We start from the raw sequence: 25,173 nt of genomic DNA, 5'->3' as shown, positions 1-25,173 counted from the left end.
GGAATAAAGTTAATTTTCTTCTTAGTAGCTGGTATAGTGCTGTGTTTTGGATTTAGGATGAGAATAACTTTGATGATAACATACTGATGTTTTACTTGTTGCTAAGCAGTGTTTACACTTCGTCAAGGACTTTTCAGCTTCTCATACTGCCCTGCCAGAGGAGGCTGGGAGTGCACAAGAAACTGGGAGGGGACACAGCCAGGACAGCTGACCCAAATAAGCAAAAGGAGTATTTCATACCATATTATGTCATGCCCAGTATATAAACTGGGGGAGTTGGCAGGGGGACACCATGGCTCGGGGATTGGCTGGGCACTAGTCAGCGGGTGGTGAGCAACTCCAATTAAGAGAGTATTATGAGTTCTTATTTGGACATAATGTATTTTGTTGTAAATGGCATAAGAATGTATGGCATAAATGGTATACTCAAATGAATGCTTTCACTGAGATTTTAATGTACTCTTTAAAACAGAAATTAAGGCCAGAAATGATATTTACTTCTTTTTAGCCACCTTTTAGCCACTTTTAAAATTCCTCTTGGATCAAAACTTCATCTACTTTTGCACATGGTGTGCTTCATATGCAGACCACCAGAAAAACTGCAGATACCCAAGGGCCTTGCTAGTGTGTGGAATTGCCCACATTATTCTTGTAGAAAAAATGTGCCTATTCTGTGGAGAAGGGAAAAAATTCTCTATTATGTCTTCTAATATTGGTCATGATGCTGCTGCTTTCTGACTCCAAAGGAACATTGTAAGCACAATGTCCTTCAAGACAGACTTTGTATAACAAAGGAAATAAATGTGACCTGCAGCCAGCTGCGTCCTACCTTTGAACCAGGATTTGAACATCATTGTTTTGGAGAGCGCTTCAGGTAGCTCCTCCTGAACTCCAGAAAGTGTTTCCCAGTCCAGTAAAAAGCTATATATTAATCTCAAGTATCTACTATGGTAAATATGATAAACTTTCCAGTCCTACAACAGTCAGGGGGAATGGATGGCATCTCTTGATTAGTGCTGATATCTAACCCCTTTGCTTATTCTACATGACTACCAAATTTTAAGTCCTGGGAGAACATACTTTTTTTCTCTTCAAGATAAAGCTGGTTTTGCCCTGAGTGATTTGAGGTGGATAAATGTTGCGGAGCGACATCACACACAGACCAATGTGATCCAGTGAAGTCCTTTACTATAACATTTGATACAGTTATATACCCTATGCGCTTGTCCACGCGCCGTATACAATACTCTAATTGGTACAATACCCCGTTTCACGCGACACTATCTTATTCTCTATTGGCTGAGCAAGCTTCTTCACGAGGTGTCCAGCAATCACTTATCTCATTCTTCAGCATCCAGGTGTTGTTTGTCAGGCTCTTCTTTATCTTCCTTTTTCCCAGCATACAAGGACACAGCGTCCTTGTCTGTTCCAGCGTTTTGTAAACTTATGCTTCGTTCCCACCTAACGGCTGGATTGCTCACATTCCTTTGCCCAGCCAAGAAATCCTCAACAGATAAATTAGAGCAGGATGAAACTCAGAGCAAGACTGACACTTTGTTGCTGTGCTTTCATGAAGTAATCAGCACTTCATTTTAAGGCTTCTCTTGTCTAGTTGTTAGGATTGCTTCAAATTGCACTTCTGCTATGATGGATTAAATGAACTAATCCATAAATACAGAAGATTTTCATTCTTTCATTTGCAAAGTAAAAGTTAGAAAGGCATCAGATATTCAAGATGTCAATGCTAACAGTAGAAAGATTAAAAAAAGTAATTTAAATGCTGAAAAATAGCTATTTGTAGCTGTTCGTAAAAATAAATAATGTAAGAAAATCTTGGAGACTTCTTTTTATTACCTGTTGTTATGCATAATATTATATTTTCCTCTTAAGACTTGACATGACCATAATGCTTCTGTTCATATAAATTCTTGTAACATTTTACATTTTCTTCTGAGGTATAAAAGCACACTTCCTTCCTTTTATTACAGAATATTGTAAAAATAGAATCCATAAATGATTCTGGCAATTGCCACGCACCAATATTGTCTGTGCACTGCCAGAGTGTTTTTCTCCTACCATTTCTAGTACTCCCTATAAAATTGGCTTATTACTATATTGCTTCATCACAAAGCAGTTCCAGCTGTGGTATGTAGAACTTAACAATTAATTCAAAGATATGTTCATATATATATGTGCGTGTGTGAGAGAGAGAGTTTTTCCACAGTTCTCCTGCATCATTCTGCACTATTCTGAGTTTTACAGCACTTATCTGTCTGTTCCCTGTAGGCTTCAAGTCCTGCAACAGAGAAAACTATGTATTCAGTATGTATAGAGCTCATTGAAGAACTCATAAATGACTGGTCATCAAATTACAAAGGTTTTTCTCTTTTAAACTAGCTACTAAAAGTGTAACGCAAGTTAAATGTGTATATATAAATGAATACTAATGTCTGAAGAGGAGTGGTTTCTTTATGTTATTCCATGATATACTTCTTGTCCTTCCAAAATTACTAAGAAGTCTATTGACTAAATCCTGCATAGCACTGTAGTGAACTGCAGAAGATGTATTATTATATCCATTGTTATCAGATGAGATAACTGAAGCACAGAGAGGTGAAAATGATTTTCTGAATATCTTATGCAGTATTCACAAACCCTGCCATGAAGGCTGCATTTCAATTGTAGCCACTTTAAACTACTGGTATAATTCCTTTACCCAGATATGTAAATGATAATCAGACAACTGAGATAATTATGATAAATATGAAAAAATAACTGTCTAGGGTTTAGGGCTTTTTTGACATTAACCATAAAGGTCCCAATATTTGATCTCAGTGTTAAGGTCTGCACTACCTTGGCTAACACACTACTAAAACAGTGCTTGTGAAAGTTTAACTTTTCATGTAAGTAAGTCATGCGAAATCATTTTAATAGAACAGGTATTTCTACAACTTGCTGCACTGTTTTGGACAGCAACAGTGAAGTAAGATTTTGTTAAAAGAATTTTTACAAAAGCAAACATGAAAAAAATCTAAGTAGAAGAACATTAAACAGAAAGGCAGTATCTGGAGCAAAGCAGGTTGTATCCATCCCATATGATGTTGTTGGACTACAGACGTGCTACCTGTAACACTGGGCTAAAATTAAAGATTTTCCAGGTTAACAAAACTCACACCTAGGTCTTAAAGGAATTAGCTTAAGACCTAACTAGAAATTGGTTTTATTTCAGATTTCACTCTGAAAAAAGCTCATCTCCACACTAATCTGAGAACAATCCCAGTTCCCATAGACAGAGTATGTGGTACATCTACCAGCTGAATACCTAGCAAACATACCACAAATTAATAGCGTGTTCAGTTTATAAAGAGAAGGGCAGAAATGAAGAGTAGCTAGAGCAACAGTGCTGAGTTGTGGTCTAAAATATGGTGAGGTACAAAAATGCTATTTTCTAAGGAAATTCTGCTATCCCCACTAGGACCAGAAAACTCCTGGTACCAGGTGTCCAGGTACCACACTTGACAGTTGTATTGGGTTTGTGTGGCAAGGTTTTGGTAGCTGGGGGGTTACAGGGGTGGCTTCTTTGAGAAGCTGCTAGAAGCTTCCCCTGTGTCTGACAGAGCCAATGACAGTCGGCTCCAAGATGGACCCGCCTCTGGCCAAGACCGAGCCCATCAGCAACTGTGGTAGTGCCTCTGCAGTAACATATTTAAGAAGGGAAAAAATACGGCGCAACAGCAGCTGGAGGAGAGGAGTGAGAATATGTGAGAGAAACAACTGTGCAGACCCTCAGGTCAGTGAAGAAGGAGGGGGAGGAGGTGCTCCAGGCACCGGAGCAGAGATTCCCCTGCAGAACATGGGGAAGACCGTGGTGAGGCAGGCTATCCCCTTCCAGCCCAGGGAGGTCCATGGTGGAGCAGATATCCACCTGCAGCCTGTGGAGGACCCCATGCTGGAGCAGGTGGATGCCCAAAGGAGGCTGTGACCCCGTGGGAAGCCCATGCTGGAGCAGGATCCTGGCAGGACCTGTGGACCTGTGGACAGAGGAGCCCACGCTAGGGTAAGTTTTCTGGCAAGACTTGTGACCCCGTGGGGGACCCACGCTGGAGCATTGTGTACCTGAAGGACTGCACCCCATGGAGGGCACCCATGCTGGAGCAGTTCATGAAGAACTGCAGCCCTTAGGAAAGACCCACGCTGGAGAAGTTCATGGAGAACTGTCTCCCGTGGGAGGGACCCCACGCTGGAGCAGGGGAAGAGTGTGAGGAGTCCTGCCCCTGAAGAGGATGAAGTGGCAGAGACAACGTGTGATGAACTGATCGTAACCCCCATTCCCCATCCCCCTGTGCCACTGGGGGGGTAGGTAGAGAATCCAGGAGTGAAGCTGTGTCCGGGAAGAAGGGAGCGGGGGGGAAGGTGTTTCAAGATTTGGTTTTATTTCTCATTACCCTACAATTGGCAATAAATTAAGTTAATTTTCCCTAAGTCGAGACTGTTTTGCCCGTGATAGTACTTGGTGGAGTGATCTCTCTCTGTCCTTACCTCAACCTACGAGCCCTTTGTTATATTTTCTCTCCCCTGTCCAGCTGAGGTGGGGAGAGTGATAGAGCAGCTTTGGTGGGCACCTGGCTTTCAGGCAGAGTCAACCCACCACAACAGTAAAACTTCTATAGTTTATAGCACAATGTCAAATGCTAACAAACTCAAGTCAGCAGAAGAAAAGGGAGATTTCCTTGCAGTTGATTGCAAATGTAACTGAAAACAGAAGCCCCTTTTCAAAAACACGGGTAAAGATTCTTCCTTATCTAGGTTCCTGACTTCTACTGTCTGGGTAAGCAAACAGAGAGCATAGAAGAGAAATGTCTTCAGCAGAACTCTGGACACTGGTGACCTTGCCAGTCATCAGAAGCTGGAGTAATCTTTCCATTTCAGTAGCTCCAAACTTAGTGCCCAGGGTTTTCTACTTATTTTGGAAATACATATTACCCACTTTAGACGTCATAGCAGATTATAAGTAACACATATACAGTATTCTTCCTTCTTGATTCTGCTACAAACTCACAGTTTCAAAAAAGTGAGATCTGACAAAAATAAATCCTTCAGGATAGAAGCCTTTAGTAGATACAGCTGATATGATAATCATAAGATTGCTACCAAAAATCCTTGCTTTATTAGAATGGACTAAATTATTTTTTCTACTGATGGAGAGATCTGGTGAAGGCCTTATCCCCACAGACCTGACTCCCTTTCTGCTTGTCAAGGATCCTCCCCATACTCGTCAAAAAGTTTCCATTTTTATTAATATATTTCACTTCCAAATTTTTCCAGTAAGTTTTTGCAATCAGTGACTGATTGTCCGATGCTGTTACAATGGCAGTTATGCCCTACCTCCATTGCTATTGCCTCCCAACAGCAATGAGGAAGGATTACATACGATATATGTAACTTCTTACTGAGGTTATTGGTGGGACTGACCAAAATATAAAGGTATCAATGTTTGCGTGAGACAAGATGCTAAGGTGGGGAAGAAGGAGAAAATAATATGGTTCCTAAGTTACAAAGTCCAATCTTAAAGACATAAGTCATTCCTTTTAGAATGTGAAATAAGATGTGTTTCCATAGTCTCTAGAGTATCAAAATGTGGTGTTACAGGAGGCTCTGTTGCAAGTTTTGTAAAAAGAGGTGCCCTTTGAGCCCATCACATTTTTCCAGTGTTTTGGAACAGCAAGAGTGCTACTGGGCTCCCAGATCAGAGTGATCCAAAAATAGTTTCTCTCTCTGTTTCTCTTATGGATGATTAATTAGGAGCAGTTTTCTCAAGTAAGGAATGTATGTGTAGGAAATGGAGACTGAACAATGTCTGTACAGGTAGCTGAGCCAGAAATAGAGAAGTGATGTGCACCCTCAAAGAATTCCTCTTGGCCAAGAAGTGATATTACTGATGTAAAGGCCATCACAACTGCTGACTATGTCAGCAAAAATGTAAGCTACTCATCAGGTTAGCTAACGCTACAGAAAGGAGACACTCAAGCAATTAAATTCTATTATCTATTAAATTAATTTATTAGGTGGCAATCTACCAATCAAATGCCATGCCAGACTTTAGCTGTTGAGATGATAGCAGAAGACAGCTTGCTGAATCCTCCTGTATTTCAGGTCCTCTGGCAATTTAGAGATCAGAGCATCAAGTGGAGGCTGAATGTGGCTTGGAGCCAACAGATAATTTATGAAACAAGAGTATAATACCAGAACCTCATCAAGAATGTAGAGAGCCTATAGTCCTATTTTCTTTTTATGTTATTAGATTGCATGAAATGTGTTAAGCTCACAGTTCTGGAGAACAAGACTCTTTGGGTTGATTTTCTGTAAAAAAATGAAGCTCAGACAGCAGCCGAATAAGCTTCTCTTTTCTGCTTTGTAATATGCTTCAGCACCAGCCCTTGTTGAATTGTTTATTGTTTAAAAAAAATTTCAAAGGAAAATTGCTTTCTCTCTTAAATTGAAGCTTTCATAGAACATTTTTACTTAGGTAAAGATTTTCATTTTTCCCCAGATAGAGCAGAATACTGAAATATTTTTACTGTTGATTTTCTTTAAAAAGCACAGAAAATGTGAAAAACAATTAACCCCCCTTGAAATTTATTGAAAAGACTAGGATATATTTCTCAATATGTTTTATGAATCCTATTCTAAAAAAAAAGACAAATCCTGACAAGCAACACCACTTTTAGCTTAATCACTGGAATAAAAGAATGAAATAGCCTACAAGAAACAAGAAGTAAACCAAAATAAATAAAATCTGTTCAAACAGTTGAAAATAAATTTATTATTTTACAGAGAAATCCACATGATGGGATTTCACATAAGATACTCTAGACCTGGGGCTGTGGTTTATGCTATTCGTTCTACTGTAACGTTTATGCATTTTTCTTTTAAATATATGAATAAAAGTAACTTTGTAATAATTAATAGTTCTGTAGTGATTTATCATATGTCAATTATATAGTGCACATTAATCTTTTTAAAATTGTATTAGTAACTTAAATATCAGTAGCTACATAAAAATTAATAGCACTAGTAATAGCATTGACAGCTATCTAAAAGTAGGTCAATTGTAGTATGTGTATAAGTTTGTGTATATGCTATTTTATTTTATTTGTATTATGTATTTTGAAAATGTCTGTTAATGTAGAGCTTAAAGACCTGGTGCAGGTCATCTGTTGCTACAGGTCTATACCGCTTTACAAGGTCATGTTCTGCAGTACTAAAAGTGTAACAGTGCTTCAAAAGATCTAAACATTTGAGTATTTAATAAGAAATGCATGGAAGAGACAGGGATACCTGATTTTTTTACTTAGCCTCTTGAGACAAAGATACCAAATCAACTCTTTGCGCAGCCTTATTTCAGTACCTGAGTCCTCCTGAAACTGCAAAAATGAAAAGGCAGTTCTGTAGAGAGGTACAGAGATACGTAATCATGCAAAATCTATGAGAAGGTACACAAAAAGGCACATAACATAATATAGGAAATGCTCATTCTGACACTCTTAGAATTGCCAGTATTTCTTTGCAATCCCTATTTTCCTTTCACATTGAAATTTTTTGACCCCTTGGTATTATCTTTTGTAATACAACAGTCTCTTTCCCCAAAAGATTCCAGTTTAACTAGACAACAGAGTCTGTTCAAACATTAGTTCAGTTTTTTTTCAACACAGAGCAGACACTGTGGTATCAGCAAACTTGGAAGTAATTTCTGGGTGAACTATCCAAGGTGGGTGACACTATCCATGGACTATGGAGAAAGAAATAGGAAGTGGAGAGGAACTATTGAATGGAATTGTGTCTGATGGGACTAGAAAGAGGTGAGGAAAAGAGATTTAGGGCTGTGCTGGTTTTGGCTGGGAGGGAGTTAATTTTCTTCCTAGTCGCTGGTATAGTGTTGTGTTTTGGATTTAGGATGAGAATAACGTTGATAACACACTGATGTTTTTGTTGTTGCTGAGCAGTGCCTACACTAAGTCAAGGCCTTTTCTGCTCCTCACCCCACCCCACCAGCGAGGAGGCTGGGGGTGCACAAGAAGCTGGGAGGGGGCACAGCCAGGGCACCTGATCCAAACTGACCAATGGGATATTCCAGACCATGTGACATCATGCTGAACAACAAAACTGGGGGAGTTGGCCAGGGGGTGGCAGCCTGCTGCTCAGGGGACTGGCTGGGCATCAGTCAGTGGGTAGTGAGCAATTGCATTGTGCATCACTTGTTTTGTATATTCCTTCATCATTATTATTATTATTTTCCCTTCCTTTTCTGCCCTATTAAACTGTCTTTACCTCAATTCATACCTTTTTTCTGATTGTCTCCCCCATCCCACTGTGGGGGGACGGAGTGAGCCGCTGTGTGGTGTTTAGCTGCCTGCCAGGTTAAGCCGCAACAAGGCGGAAGAGGGGAAAATGTTGAAACAGAAAGTCTGTTTGGCTCTGGGAAGAAGACACTCAAAAAAACTCTGAAAAGTTTTCTGAAAATCCAGGCATCCTTGCTTTGACTGGGATTTTGTTTTGTGTTTCTCTATTGACTAAGGCCTCTAAAGAGGTTACAGTAATCACTCTTCAGAGGAGTACATGGGTATCTGGTCAGCAGAGTGAAGAAGCAGAAGGATGAATTCTGGACTCACCATGTTCAATTTTGTGCAAAATAAGATTTTCAGAGGCTTGTAACTTAGCCATATTTAAACAGCTTTTTGCATACAACCATTCATAAGCCAGATTTAAATTTTCACTCTGAAGTATAGTAACTGAAAGAGTTATTTAAAATAATGACTGAGCATGGAAAAACAATTTATTTCTTCCACTACTGTTCTAAAATTAAATTTTGTTGATTTTTAAGAGTAAATTTAGCACATGGCAGATATTCTACAAGAACTACTGTGGTTCAAATTTTGGCTATATGTTCTTGGTAATTTTTTTTGTTTTTAATAATGGAAAATGCAAGGTACATCTTGCTATATGCACTGCTACAGCTAACAGCCATAATTACATGAGTATACAAACAGACACTTCACTTTCTTCAGAAATTTCCAACAATTAAGCCCTATGAATTCTGAACCAAAAATAAATCAGAAAACCCCAGGTCTCATCTGCCTGGCTTAAAACCTTTACTTCTAAGAATGAGGCCTGCTCTGTGATTGAAATTCATCTTGGAGTATGGATTCAGAAAAAAGCCTCAGCCACTACATTTTGAGTTAGGGATCACTGCTTCCTTTTTTTCAAATAGGCCATGAGAGATGCATTGACCTTAAATGAATAGATTTAGAGAAATTATATTAAAATGAAAACACCAATACTAAGACTCTCAAAGTTAGTTTTACTCTGTAATAAAATGTAAGATATAGGACTACCTAAATGTCATACAAATCCTTTATTGTAATCATTTTCTGAGTTATTTTAATCACAAATGTGCAGTATTATAGTTAGTATCTATGTTTAGGATACTTGAGGTATTAATTTAGGGTTATAAGAGTTTTTTTTCTGTCTGCACTCTGGAAAGACTGGTAAGTAATGCGAGAGTCCTCTGTTATTAATCTTTTTGCTATCGCACATGTAAACAAAGATTGAGTTAATCCTGTGATGGGATCTGCAATAGTCAATTGAAGCAAAGCACAGGAAATTGCAGGCTGGAATCAAACTGATATCCAGGTTACTCAGGTATAGAATTTTCATAAGCATCCTAAAGATAAATTTGTTAAAATAGCTCCATAGGTTGTCTGCTTCATCTTTACAGAGGACGTTGAACAATTTACCTAGAGTGAAAGAGAGAAGACATGCTGTCTCTGAGGATGCTGGCATATACAATTGTGGAAGGAATTCTTTGTTACTAGTAATAATTATTCTAATTAGTTTCCACACCACAAAACTTTGAGTTTCAATTTGTATTAGTCTTTCATCTATCTATAAGTTAAAGGTACGTGAGCACAATGAAACATATGGCAAATAAACTAAAGTCAGAAAAACAGGGCAATTTAAATAATGCAAAATAAAAAGCAAGGTTTTAAAATGTTTGAATGCCTATTTCAACAATACAAAATAATTCCAGAATCCCTTCACTCATACGTACCTTTTTATCTTTGATGGGAAACAGTTAACTGCTTTTGGTTTTGAGGCAGTTGACCTGATGCTGCATTATGTGAATTTAGTTTTACACTGCAAGAATGCTGAAATCACCTAAGAAAAACATTCTTGTAAATCAAGGCCTCTGAGGTTTTTTCCTCAGCATTTTAGCCATTATCATCCTTATTGACTTGTTTATTGCTTCTTAACAAGCTCCTTTGTTAGTCCCTCTAATCATCAGCTTGCACCTTAAAAGACTAGGAACCTAAACCTGATTTCTTTTTTCTGCTTTCATGCTAGTGTTACTTCACTGATTTTATTTGACCACATCTTCATTTCTACCTGTTTATTAGGATAATCAAATAAATGTGTTAGTTATATATCTTTTTCCTTATCAGTGCTAAGAAGACCCCACGTTAACCTCTTTCTAACCTCTCTCCAGTGAGATTTTATTCCTTATTGTCATCTATGAATCAGATTAACTTCCTCTGTTGGTGTTCTCAGCAAGACAACATCATCCTAGTTTTATGTTTCTGGACTGGACTCTATTACAAAGCTTTCAGCAAGGTCTAGATAAACTGCATTAACTAATCAGATTTCTTCACCAAGCTAAGAATTTCATCAGAGCTTTGTCATTCTTTAACATGATCTGTTCTTTATGAAACTGTTTTGCTTATCACACATATCCTTAGTTAAGTGCTTATGTATTGATTCTTTTTCCATGTGTCCTAGTAACTAATATAGTAGTAAAAACCTCCCATATTTTTTTATACTACAGCAGAAAACTATCATTTTATCAATCATGCTAATCAACATACAGGGTTTTCAGAGATGATTCCAGGAGGAAAAGCCACATTAAAAGTTTGTTATTATATTTTTCTGTGGTTTCATCATTGTTTTTATGACTGTGTTGGATTTTTATATTATTGCTGTTACTTTACTAAATAATAGTTACACTAAATTTTGGCCTGACAAAATGAGTCAGCCCTCTGTTTATCCACAAAACAAAGTCGTTGATGTGGCTTTGCAAGTTCTGTAAGACCCACCCTGGGCATGAGAAAGCAGTCGAGGATTTGGTCTGTATATGAGATCTGCGTATGGGACCTGCTGGTAGAACAGCCACCACTTTTTCTTTCAGGTCAAACCTCTGACACAGGCTGCCAAGTGAGATCTGCATGGCAATGACCAACCATTGTACACCTGGCTGAGTGCCTTCTGCCTATCAGTTATATATTGGAATGGGAGTTATACATAGGTCTTACATTTAGTTACCAAAAGTAATTTCTCCATATGACCAAATATGTTATAGGTTGTTTTTCATATAGGTTTTATAAAATTCATTAGTACTATTTATTTAATTCTTTAAGTAGCAGCTATAAGATTAGAGGTGTAAAACCAGAGACAATTGTGGATACAGGGAATTCATAGTTAGAAGATGCCATTTGCTAAGAGGCAAAATTATCTTTCAAGAGGGGCTGAGTCACTTGTTCCTTCATCTGCCATAAATATATAGAAGATATTCAACAATGAAAAATTTGAATGTGATGTAGAAAAGGCAGGACACAAGAAGCAATGTAATTCTAATATAACCCTTCACATCACTTAAAATTCTTGCTTGTTAAAGGAATTAAAAGTCCGTATGTCACATGACAGTAGGTATAAATTAAACAAACATGTCTCCACTGGTATTTGCTTCCTTTTACCTGAGGACAAGGGTTAGGACACCTGGATCTCTCACAGAGCAACAGAAAGCAGGATTTCTCAATTTTGGAGGGTAAGGAATAAGAAAAATATTAAAAGATGATCATGACCAAATAGGTCTTGCTTTGACATTATATATGAGAATAAGCCCACTGAAAGTGGAAACTGACTCAAAACGCTTATAAAGATTTAGAAAAAAAAAATCTGAACTGGGGAACAAAATCAGAAAGACCAATGAAAAGACCTGCACAGTATGTACAAACATCATGTAATGTGTAAGAGAGAAAGAAAAGCAAAAATACATTAATAGTAAGAGGAAGACCAAAGGAGGTATGGACTCATTATTCAACAAAGAAGACAAAAACCTGAAGTGTTTTGTGCCATCTCACTAAAAAGGTGAACTGCAATTAGATAGCCGACACAATCAATACGAGCAACAGACTACCATAGGGGAATAATATAGCTTAATAAATGACTTTAAAACAGGTTTTAAGAGAGATGAACAGAGGAACTTTATTTTACCTAGTATCCTTAAAGAACTGGCAAAAAGATCTCCAAGATAACCACAATTACCTTCGAGAAGTCAAGGAGAACAGGCGAGGTCCTCGAAGACTGGCGAACAGCAAATATAGAAGCACATGAATACACATTAGACAATCTGGGTGTCTAAATTGGGTAATTAGCTTCCCAGTTGCCATATATAGGCACAGGAGAGATACATAGTGTCCCAGGCAGATATGGAGACTAATCTTAGGCTTCCTTAAGCACTACTCTGCTCTGTTTTGTTTTGTGCTTTGTTTTGTTTTGTTTTTTCTTCATTGATTGTATTTGAAACTAATTCTGGCATCTAAATGAGATGTCTAAAATTATGTGAGATGCAGTTTGAATGTATCTCATACCACCTGCCTTTCAAAGAGGAAAGAAGAGAAAGAAAAACAACAGCAGATCTGTCAATTTAGCTTGAATTCTTAAAAAAACCCTCAGAACAAAAAATCAAACTATTTGTAAACACAAAGCCTGAAGAATAAGTGAGTAATAGCCACTTTATTTGGCAAAACCAAACCATTTCAAGTCAATGTAATTTCTTTCAGTATCAGGGTGAGGAGTCTTGTAGGGGGAAGAGAGCGAAATACATCTTGACTTCAGCAAAACTTTTGACAGTACCTTGTATTCTCATAGGTGTGCTGGGGAAGCACGAAAGAAATTACTAAGGTAAATGCTGCAATACCATCCATAAAGTGTATTCAAATATTAATTATCAATGTTTCACCCTCAGACTGAAAGGATGTATCAAGATGAAGTCTGCTACGTCCAGCAAACTTAGATATTTTTATTAAAAACTTATGCAAAATAGGTTTATTAATTTTCAGTTGCCCAAGCCAGAAAGGGCTTCATCCTTTTTGGAAGAGTCCACAGTACAATTAAATTTAATTACATGAAGCCCAACTGAACATCTTTTATCATTCAAATCAGTAACTGCTTGCAACTCAGTAGTCCCTATGGGAAAGCAGAATCCCTTCTGTTCTGGGGATTCTGAGCTGTATTACCAAAAGGGGACTAAAGTCTCTCAGTCCAGAAGGAAATAAATAAATGAGGCCAGTTCAGGTAATAACTTATTTTTCTGTTAACAGCTCTATTCTTTACTCTTGTTGTATGATCTTGCAGATAGGGTCAGAAAAGAGATACAGTGAACATTGGCATAGGATAAGCTCCAAAGAGCCATACTATAAAATTAGTTGTGTATCTTATGTATGCATAAACCATTTTTCCAAACCCATCATTATTTAATATATATTAATATATGTAAGTCAAAAGAAGAGAAGAGAAGAGAAGAGAAGAGAAGAGAAGAGAAGAGAAGAGAAGAGAAGAGAAGAGAAGAGAAGAGAAGGAATTGAGTTCCAGCTGGAAGGGACCTACAATGACCATTTAGTCCAACTGCCTGACCAAAAGTTAAAGCATATTATTAAGTGCAATGTCCATTTGCCTCTTAAACACCGATAGGCATGAGGCATCGACTACCCCTCTAGGAAGCCTGTTAAAGTTTTTGACCACACTCTCAGTAAAGAAATGCTTCCTAAGGTCCAGTGTAAACCTCCCCTGGTGCAGCTTTGAACATTTCCCATACACCCTATCCCTGGCTACCAGGGAGAAGAAATCAGCACCTCCCTCTCCACGTCCCCTCCTCAGGAAGCTGTAGAGAGCAATGAGGTCACCCCTCAGCCTCCTTTTCTCCAAACTAGACAAACCCAAAGTCCTCAGCTGCTCCTCATAGGACATTCCTTCCAGGCCTTTCAGCAGCTTTGTTGCCCTCTTCTGGACGCATTCAAGAATCTTAACATCCTTCTTAAATTGTGGGGCCCAGAACCACACATCTAACATAGATTATGCAGATTTATGAACTGATCTGTATCACATTCTATCACCACATTTACATTATCATTACAACTTAACTTTTCTCCTCATTACCTGAAAACCATTCTAGCAATCAACATAACCAGCTAAAAGCTAAAATAATAGAACTTTATTTTCCCTTCTAAGAAAAGAGTGAATCACTAATAAACCCTCCCCAAGAGTGAGCAGTTTCAACATATAACTCTTTAACATAGTTGTTTATGTCAAGCAAATTTCTCAGATCTTAATTTCCTTTGCTTCCATTTTTGCAAAGCTAAAAATGTCAACAGAGATCCAGTTCAGAATTAAAAAAAGTCTTCACAAAGTGGAGAAAAGGTCTTAAAAAAAAAAAAAGGATGTTGCAGTTCAGTATTGGCAAGTGCAAAGATTCTCCATTTAGCCAGAAATGATCAATCCCAGGAAAAAAAAAAAAAAAAAGGTTTAGAAACAAGTACCTAGGCAGCAATTCTGCAAAAAGTTCTGAACATAGATACATAAACAGGTCTGGCAAAAGGTGAATACCATACTTGGTTATTTAAAAAGGAATACTGTCTTTATAACACATGTAATATCCTTTTTTCCCTAAAAGAGCAACACTGGGATATTGCGTTAAATGAAAATACTGACCACTATGAAGAAAGAATCCAACCGACAGCTCTGAAAATGAATAAAGGTCAGGCAAACATGACAAAGAAGAAATAACTGAGTTTGTTTGGTCTTGAGAATACAAAAGGAGAAATGGTAAGTCTTCATATTGATGTTTTAAGGAGGTAGATCATTTGTTCTCAAAGCTCATAATGGGTAAGAAGAGAAATAGTTTCATTTGCAGCCTTTGATCGTCATGGAATGGGAAGGAGAGTTAAGGAGAGTTAAGGAATTGCTTACATAAGCAAATTTCAACATCCATATAATTGGGTATTTTTAAAAAGCAGGTTAAACAAATGTGTGTCAGGAATAGGTACAGCTGATCCTTAGGTATAGGATTGTGAATAGGGACTAGATAACCTCTCAAGGTCTTTTTTTTCTTCTCTTTTTAATGATCTTACAACCTGACAAAGTCTGTCTTATCTATTTTGGAACAACAGGAACCTGGGCAAGATGCTGAGAACAAAAAATTCTCAGTCAAGAGACTCTGGATACCAAATTGTATATTGGAGTATCTGGATGCATGCAAAGGCTTGCTGCCTTCAGAAGGACTTCCATCTGACCAAGAGTGGCCACCAACTCACTAACAGTCAAACCATGTCTCTCTGAGACAGATTATATTAAAAGAGAATTTATAATCATGAACCAGCCTCCAAATGAAATTAAATGAAAATGTTCAAATTACATTTATTCAGATGTTTGTTCTGAAAAAGAGGCAAATAATATAGGCCATTAATGGACACCACTAATGTATTTATTTCACATACAAAAGACTTGGACGCTAGAAAAATGGGGCTTGCAGAAAAAATGCATTGGTTTTTGCTTGTGAATAAAAGCTATAAATACCATAGTCTTGGAACCAATAAAATGGACCCTTCTCTGCTATTTCTGTTGGTAAATCATTCAACCTTTTTCTCCTTCCTCCTTCTTACACATACCACCAAAGGACTCTTAAAATCCATGGTGGAATCTCTCCCACAGTCATACAAGCACAAAATACAAAAATCCATTGTATAAAAAAGTAGCAATATACATTACTTTGGGAAACACTGCTAGATCTCAACTGTCAACCTCACTGAGCACAAACTGAAATGTGTCAAAAGCATCAAGCAGTTGATTAAGAGCATTATCTACACTATCTCACTGCTCTATATTCATCGTGACAATGATAGAAGGTGATTTGCTTATCTCACTAACCTCCATTAAAGGTATAAAAGATATATGTTGTCTAAGGTACTGTAGGTGACTTTTGCATTACTGAAATTAATTTTATTTGTTAGAATGGCTAAGGTCAGCTGGTCTGTGATGTGTGGAGACTATTTAATCACTGTCTTTCTGAATTTTGTACTAGTATAAACTCAATATTCATTATTCTTGATAAACCTCATTTTTTTATTTAATTCTGGCTTTTATAAATTAAATAATATGTTTACTGTATTAATCAACATGCACTTGTCAGTACTGGAGATCTTCCGGACAGTATTTCCTCATGTCCTGCTTCAGCATTATTATCTACAATTTGAGGAAGAAATTTCTGTGACACTTGAGAAGTAGACCCTCAAAGCACATTTTTATGTGTGAGATGGGTACCCAAGTTCAGAAGGGTATATAAGTCTATAAGTAATCCACTGTGGGAGGCTGATAAGGAAAGACAAACATCCTGTTCTCAACACAACTGGTGATGTTTCTAAACAGGAAAACATACTACAATGAAAAAGGGAAACAATCTTCCTTTAGGATTCCTCTTCTCTGTAACAGTTGCCAAAAAGCACCTTTTAAGGAATAAGAAAAGGAATCAGGAACACAGTACAAAAGAAAGAAAACCATTTCTGAAGGTGAATGTGAGTCATATCACCAGAGACATTTTCCACAGGTCTTCAGTCCAATCACATTCACTTTCTTACTGGCAATGACTGATGAACATTTTTGTGTTTTAGGCAATCTGAAACTAAAGTATCAAGAAGGGTCTTATGTTTGCAATGGAGACTGACTTCTTTGAGACAGAGCAGATGTCCCACAGATCACTCAGATTCTGGAGATCATCAAAGGGCTGGTGGTCTTTGTGTCCGGTGGAATACTGCAGGGTAGACAAGGAAGCAGGCTGCAGTGGCAAACAAATGCAGATGAGACGACTTGTAGGTGACTTTTGTGTGGAGAGTGCTGAGTGCAGAGGACAACGAGTACTGGGTCTGTGGTATTGAAGCATGGTCATAGGGTGCTGTGACTTAGGGTGCTGAGTGCAGGGAGCATTGTCTGAGGATCGTCTATATGGGGGAATTAAAGTAAACTACATTTCCTCCCTCTTTCTTTCATCTTTTCCTTTCTTTATATCTGAATTCATTTCCCTCTCTAGTTCCAATGTTTCTTCTCCATTTATTAGTTTGTGTAATCTTCTTTCCCCTTTCCCTCTTCTGGTGGATGCTTTCACATTATTGTGTCTGAGTACCTTATTCTGTGTAGGGTTCTTCTGCTAAAGTATCCCCTCTTTCACTTTCCATCATATTTACCCTCCAAACTAATATTCACAGGCGTAGTCTAAAAGTCATTGCATTTTTACTCCCTTTTCCTGTCAGCTTTGCTGCTGAATTTCAGCTGCACATGCCATCTACACATATCTTGCTGTAATGAAAATAATTACTACTAATTACCAATTGCTAGGTATCAGAATACAGATTTGCTATCACCTGAAGCAATGATGAAGGATATTATGCCTCTTCCATTTTAATTCTGTAAAATGCAAGGTACAAGCCATGTTATAGAACAAAAAATTTGGGCTTGCAGCTGATTTTTTTCTCTCTCTCATTTTCTCTCTCTCTTTTTTTTTTTCTCCTTACAACACAATAAAACAGGTAAATAAAGAGATAAGAAAAACCTGACTGGAATTCCAAAATTATACAAAGAGTTATCATTCAGGTGTCATAAAAGCAACTAATCTTTTTAAATTATTTAAACTCATCCCAAGGATCCCAAAGTCATTATTTGGACCAAAAGAAATATTATGAGTCTTTTTGGGAAAAAAAAAAAAAAAAGCACAACAGAAGCATTTAAATACACAGAGAGATGAAAAAAGAATCACAAATTCAAATGACCAGAGCACTGAAACAAACTTCTCTCCTTTAGGAACATTTTATTATAAGTCACTTACACGTGTTTGTATAACTTAGCTTAGAAACCACCTATTTTCACAGAGAATGGAGGATAGCTTTATCTCTAACATTCACCAGTCTATATATCCCTCAAAATCTAAAAAATCACAGTAGGCAGAAAGAAGCGTGCAAACATGCTTGTGCCTTCAAACACAGCATGAGCAGATAGCGTACTTTCCTGAGGAAATTAAAATCAATGATAACTGAATCAAAGGGCTTACAATGTTGTTTGTTCAGACTATGGCTGAGAGAGAGAATACTGCTATGGTCTTCATATAACATAATCCATATTTAAATTTCAAACCATAGACTTTTATTGTAATATAGTCATCTTCTGTTCTGTTTATTTTAATATCTAAAATTAGTTCCTGCCAATGAATCTTGGTAAGGGGAAATAAGTCTTAGAACTATATGCCTCCTTAACTGACTAGCATTGGAAAGAAATTAAATATATTTAACTTGTTCTTTCAGTAGGTCAATCACTATCTTTCATTTTTAACATTCTGACAACTTAAAATCTACTCAAATCCTTCTATCTATAATGTCCTATTGGATAACTTTTTATGCAGTGCTCTTTTTAGGCCTTTTGAAATGCTTTTTGACATCTAGAATAGCCTGACTTTCTTCATAGAGCAGATACAAAACTTAAGGAGACTTTAGTCATTCTGCACATACCTGCAGCTACTGAATGCTTCTGCCTCTCCTTTACTTGAAGTCTCCATGGACCATATCAGTGAAACCATTTCAGCATACAATTCTCCCCTGAGATTAGTAGTTCCTTCTTTGAGGGAGAAACATCATAGCAGGTTGAGGAACATTCCTTCCCAAAAATGTTTATAAGGTGAACAATTTACATGTTAAGCGTACAGTACTTTTATTTTTACAAATCTCTTTTTAAAGTCTGTTTTTCCCCTTGTAATACACTAATTGAAAACACATCAATTTAACAGATCTTCTACCTGAATTTTTGTTAAAAGTCTTAAATCTTAATAAAGAATGCTGTTAAAAGTAATGTTTTACCTAGGAAATTATTTTTGTGATTTATAACTCACAAAATCATGCAGAAGATTTTTTTTAAAATTGGATTTGTATCTAGGAGACCATTATATATAAAAACGTGAAGACAGGCGTTCATGAAAGAAATAGAACTATGTATGTTGAATGTATTTTATTTCTACAGGACTTCTGGGTAATTTTGACACTACAGGGTTATATGAGAAGAAAATAAACTAGCAAATCTCTGCAGAAAGTTGAAACGATATAAAGGCATCCACCATGAGAGTGACTCAGCTCTAGAAGCTGTCAGTAAAAAGGTGGCCACTAATAGTTATGGCACTGCACTACAACATAATTTCACTTATTACTACTAGGAGTAAAACCTATAGAAATTTAAAGGGAATTATTTTCACAAAGTTCTATTTTACAAGGAATCATCTCCAAAATTTCTGAAATTATCCCAAAATGAAGCTATTTGGAAGTGATGTAGGAAAGGAAAGAAAAGTAGGTAAGAAAACTTCAGTGATATAGATCAAAATGTCCAGTTTTCATACTGAAAAGGAAATGTTCTGGTTTACTAAAATTCAGCCAACTTGAAAATCTGTGCATGCAGGCAATAAAAACTGTTATCACTTTGAATGCAGAATTAGATGTCGCTTAAAAAAATACACAGAGTGGGAGTAACAGAACTCCAAGAAGTAGAATCATTTCCTTTATGTATGAGAGTAACAGCTGAAATAATCTGAGGAAATATGAGCCAAAATAAACAAAGCTATAGATTACTTGGAATATATGTGCTATTATTGAGCACATAACCTGTACTTCCTCTGCTCTAAAGAATTTCTAATTTAATGTACTGTTTTAAACATTTTTTTGAGAAAGAAACTCTTCAGACAATTCTATTTATAAATAAAAGGTTAGGAAGTAAAAGCAACAGTCATCAATTCTCTCTTTTCAAAGCATTTTTGACTGGAGACTGCCAGCTACAAAATTCAAATAATTACTTTTTTGAAATCAAACTTAGATTACAATGAATTCTTAAGAAAGCCAAAGTAAATTAACATGCAACTTGAATCTGTAACTGTAACCAAATCAGGAAAATTAGAATTAATTAAAGCAGGAATTCATTTTAATGGTAAGCATGCAAAGACTTGCTTAATCAAATGTTATGCAGAGACAGGTAGTAATGATTCTGAAGCCTGAATGTGTTATAAATCTTCACCTGCTTGGAAAAAAATTATAGAGGATCAATTGGATGAAACACAAAAGCAGGGAATTATCTTTCTCTGAATTATACTCTATGGGCATCATAATTTGTAATACTGCCCATATCTTCCAGTAATTGAAACCCTGTGCAGAAAATAGGGTATTAAATAATGTCAACCATATATATAAGTTTCTATTCTCTGAGTCAGAGATTTCCTGCCTCTTTGAGCCAAACTAGTTACAATGAAACCTAGTAAATTAGAATTATTTAATGGGTCACTATGTAAGCAAGCTTCACTGCATGACAAATGTATACCTCCTAAAATTACAAAGTAGTCTTTATATTATTTCTTACTTTATTGTTGTTGTAATATTATTGTTATTATTATTATTAATCACTTTGATCCTGATGCTATAACAAAAATCCGCAAAGCCTAATAATCTATGAACAAGAACTGCTTTACAAATTAGGGGCTTAATGGGTTATAATATTAATATAAAAGTATTGTTAAAATATTTCTACTGAGATTCCTTTCACAATCTATAATTTTGTGAATAAACCCAGTTATTTTAATCTTAGTACTTTTTCTAGATTCTAAGGGCTGCAGTTTAAAAAGCAATATATGTAAGAATGCTCTTACTACATAGTTTGAAGTATGACAACCATAATTAAGACACTAATCAGACGGTTTCTAATTAAGTTCAAAAAAACCATTAAAGTAGGTACTATTGGGTGGAGTTCAACCTTTATATAAGCCTATTGAATTCCAGTGAACATCAGCTGCTTACATGAAATCTGAATTTATGCTTATAGATCTTGTTGTCATGCGGTGCAAACAGATATTGTCATAAGAGAGAAAAAACCCAAACACCTTAACATCCAGAAGTCATGGCCTTCTATCTTTTCCTTTAGATTATCTTTGAATTACTTCGTTAAATAGCTGGAATTTTTTTAAAGTTGAATTTTTGAGGATTTTAAGGACTCATTTATCCATAGCCCAAAGAGACATATGAATACACACATACCATCTGTAAGGTATAATTTTCTTATTAATTTGAGACAAAGAATGTCAGCTTCATCCTGATGGACCTACGAGATCTCTAAAATTCTTTAAAATATCTTTATAATTCTCAAATTCTCCCTAGCATCTTCAGAATTCCAAAATGGCACCAAGCCAATTTCTGTTGGAAAATGTAATTCTATTCAAAATGTTCCTATCTACCACAGCAAAGTGCCCCACTTTCTGCTCTTGAATTATGGGACAATATTGGGCAGCCTAAAATCAAAGATACTGGAAGAAATACTCGTATCAAAAAAATAAAGAATTATTTTTAATTTTGCTTTCCTATACTGGACACAAAAGTCCTTCAGTTACATACTGTAGAATTGGCAGGCAATCTCAATTTAATGCAAGTGAATTGAAACAAATTATGTAGCAAACATAACTGACAATTTAGACAGTAAATGTGAATTACTCATTTTTAAGTTGAGATTATTAACAGTCTAGACATTGGACATTTTATAGTAACTGAAGAAAAAAAAATTCTTAGTAACTGAAGAAAAAAACCACCTGAACTAAGTTAGTAACTAAAGGGAAAAAATAAAAAAAACCCCACTTTTTCTCTGTTTTTCTGCCATAGTGGGAAACATGGTTGTCTAACAGAAGTTAGAAAATCTCCCTTTTCTTTGTTCAGCCACATTTACTCAGGTCTGTAGCAAACATGGCCCGTAATCTGAGCTCTCAGTAGTTCATTATGATGAACACAGAATTATTTGTCTCAGGGTAGGCTCTAATAGTTTTTAGCCACTCTGGCTATGCAGGGCATTTGCACTATGTGGGCACAACATGCTCCTGAGCCAGTGCACATTCCTTCCTCCTGCACTTTACAGCACCTGGTTAGTGCTGGTATGTTCAGTGTGTGCTCAGTGCAGTGGGGAAATAAACACAGAAAGATTTTACCAAGGGTTATAAATTTCTGGTGGGAATGAATCTCACTGATCCCAAAGCATGAGCCACCCCATCTTGTCTTTTCTTTCAAACTTTCCCCTCCTTCTATTTTTCACTTTTTCTTCATACCCTCACCATTCTTCTATCTTTAGAGCCAGACAACAGTCAAATTTTCTGGTGCACAGGAAATTCCAACATTTCAAAACTTGCTTTTCTTCTGTATTAGACATCACGTCATTTCATATTAGGCATTAACACTACTGGCATGTCATATTATATTAGAGCATGATACATTAGCTAAAATACATTTATATTATTTAACTTACAGCATTATTTTATGTTGATTATGTAAGACTGATTTATTACATATTCTTTATTTTACTTTTATATTATTTTAATACCAGCTGCTTTTTCATTGTCATGCTCAGTGTCAAATGTGCTTCATTGCAAGAAACATAAGACACATCATATTAAAAAAAGCCACATCTTATTATCGCCTTTTAATTAGAGTAAAAAGTTCAGACTGATATTACTGAAATGTGACACATGCTAATTGCAAGTCAACCAAGAGCTCATTGGAAGGAGTTATAATTTAATCTGTTTATTGGCTTGATCTTTGCAAAAAAGTACAAACATTCTTTGAAAGTGGAGATTTAGGATGATTATATAATGGAAACAAGATCGTTTATTCAATAAAACTCCAAATGTTATTCTCTAGACCAAGACAGAACTCCTGTTAAAAGGAAACAGACCCAGTGCTGAGTACCCACCAACATGAATACTGCTCATGTGAACATATTGTTTCTGGGACAGCACTTAGAAATCGTAGGCTTCAGCCATTACAGACATTCCTACAGAACCACCTATATGTGACTCTGAAGAGGTGGTCACCTGGTACCATGGGGAGGAATCAGAGCATATCAGCAGGACACAGGAACACCAGCTGAAATGCTGATATTGGAAACATACCCAGGAAACATTGGCAAGATCATTTTTGTAAAGTAACAGCAAAAAATGTGTTTATGACAAAAGAAAACCATGGGAAACCAAATACTGTCAAGAAGTGGTTTCCCCATCTATTCATATCCTCTCCTCCTTGGTCTCCTTACTCTGATTCAGCTTTTCCAAGATGACAGGCAGGCTACACTTTCATACAGTGATGAGCAATATGACAGCTTTGAAATTCACAGCAATGTTCTACAGTAATATAGTTTGATGACAACTGTCTTCGATAGTCTTTTCAATGCTGCTTTGTCGTTCTCTCTTACCCAGTGTATAAGGTATATACATTTGAATATACAGCCAGACGGAAAACTTTTCAACATTTAATAAGGCGAATAGTACGAAAGAAAGTAAAGCAAATGCTGGAGTGTATTTCTTGCATTTCTCACACACAGTGAAGATGAGCACTAAAGAATCTGATGCAAATTTTCATTGTTCATTGATCAGTGCCATAAAAGGAGTGTTTATAATTGTTTATTTTCCATAATTTTAGAGTTAATTCCCTGCTCCAGAAGTGTTGAGAGATAATACAGGCAAGAAATTATGCATAAATTCTCCTCTCCAGTGTCAAATATATTGCATAACCTATGTCTACAATCAAGACTCACTTTTATACCTTAAAAGCATCTATTTATTCATTCAGTTGACTAAGTGGTGTTGGAAAATTAAAATAGTGTGGGAAATGACTAACATTTCGCAATTAGCTATGTTTACCAGATGTAACATGGCTTCAGTAAGGGCAAATCGTGTCTGACAAATTTGGTGGCCTTCTACGGTGGGGTTACTGCGTTCGTGAATAAGGGAAGAGCAACAGACATCATCTACCTGGACGTGTGCAAAGCATTTGACACTGTCACACACGACATCCTTGACTCTAAATTGGAGAGACATGGATTTGGCGAATGGACCACTTGGTGGATGAAGAATTGGCTGGATGGTCGCACTCAAAGAGTTGTGGTCAATGGCTCCACGTCCAAGTGGAGAGCAGTGATGAGCGGCGTTCCTCAGGGGTCAGTATTGGGACCGGCGCTGTTTAACGTCTTTGTCAGCAACATGGGCAGTGGGATTGAGTGCATCCTCGGCAAGTTTGCCAATGACACCGAGCTGTGTGGTGCAGTCAACATGCTGGAGGGAAGGGATGCCATCCAGGGGGAACTTGACAAGCTTGAGATGTGGGCCTGTGCAAAACCCATGAAGTTCAACAAGGCCAAGTGCAAGGTCCTGCACATGGGTTGGGGCAATCCAAAACACAAATACAGGCTGGGCAATGAGTGGATTGAGAGCAGACCCTGTAGACAAGGACTTGGGGGTATTAGTGGACGAAAAACTGAATATGAGTTAGCAATGTGCACTTGCAGCCCAGAATGCCAATCGCATTCTGGGCTGCATCAAAAGCTAGCAGGTCAAGGGAGGTGATTCTCCCCCGCTACTCTGCTCTCGTGAGACCCCACCTGGAGTACTGTGTTCACCTCTGGGGGGCCCCAATGTAAGAAGGACATGGACCTGTTGGAGCAGGCCACAAAGATGATCAGGGGGCTGGAGCACCTCCTCTATGAGGATAGGTTGAGAGAGTTGAGGTTGTTTAGCCTGGAGAAGAGAAGGCTCTGGGGAGACATTATAGTGGCCTTCCAGTAAGGGGGCATACAGGAAAGATGGAGAGGGACTCTTTAACAGGGAGTGTAGTGATAGGATGAGGGGTAATCGTTTAAACTGAGAGAAGGTAGATTTAGATCAGCTATTAGAAAAAAATTCTTTACTGTGAGGGTGGTGAGGCACTGGACCAGGTTGCCCGGAGAGAAGTTGTGGATGTCCCATCCCTGGAAGTGTTCAAGGCCAAGTTGGATGCGGCTTTGAGCAACCTGGTCTAGTGGAAGTTGTTCCTGACAATGTTGGAACTAGATGATCTTTAAGGTCCATTCCAACCCAAACCATTTTGTGATTCTATGATATTCTGTGCCACTGTGTGCCACCAGATTTTTGAACTGCATGAGGAGCTGAGAAATAAGAGGGATGTTACTAAAAAAGAAGCAGAAGAA

This window comes from Haliaeetus albicilla, chromosome 3, assembly GCF_947461875.1.
Source record: "Haliaeetus albicilla chromosome 3, bHalAlb1.1, whole genome shotgun sequence".
NCBI classification, from domain to species: domain Eukaryota; kingdom Metazoa; phylum Chordata; class Aves; order Accipitriformes; family Accipitridae; genus Haliaeetus; species Haliaeetus albicilla.
Note: the sequence above shows the minus strand (reverse complement) of the source record.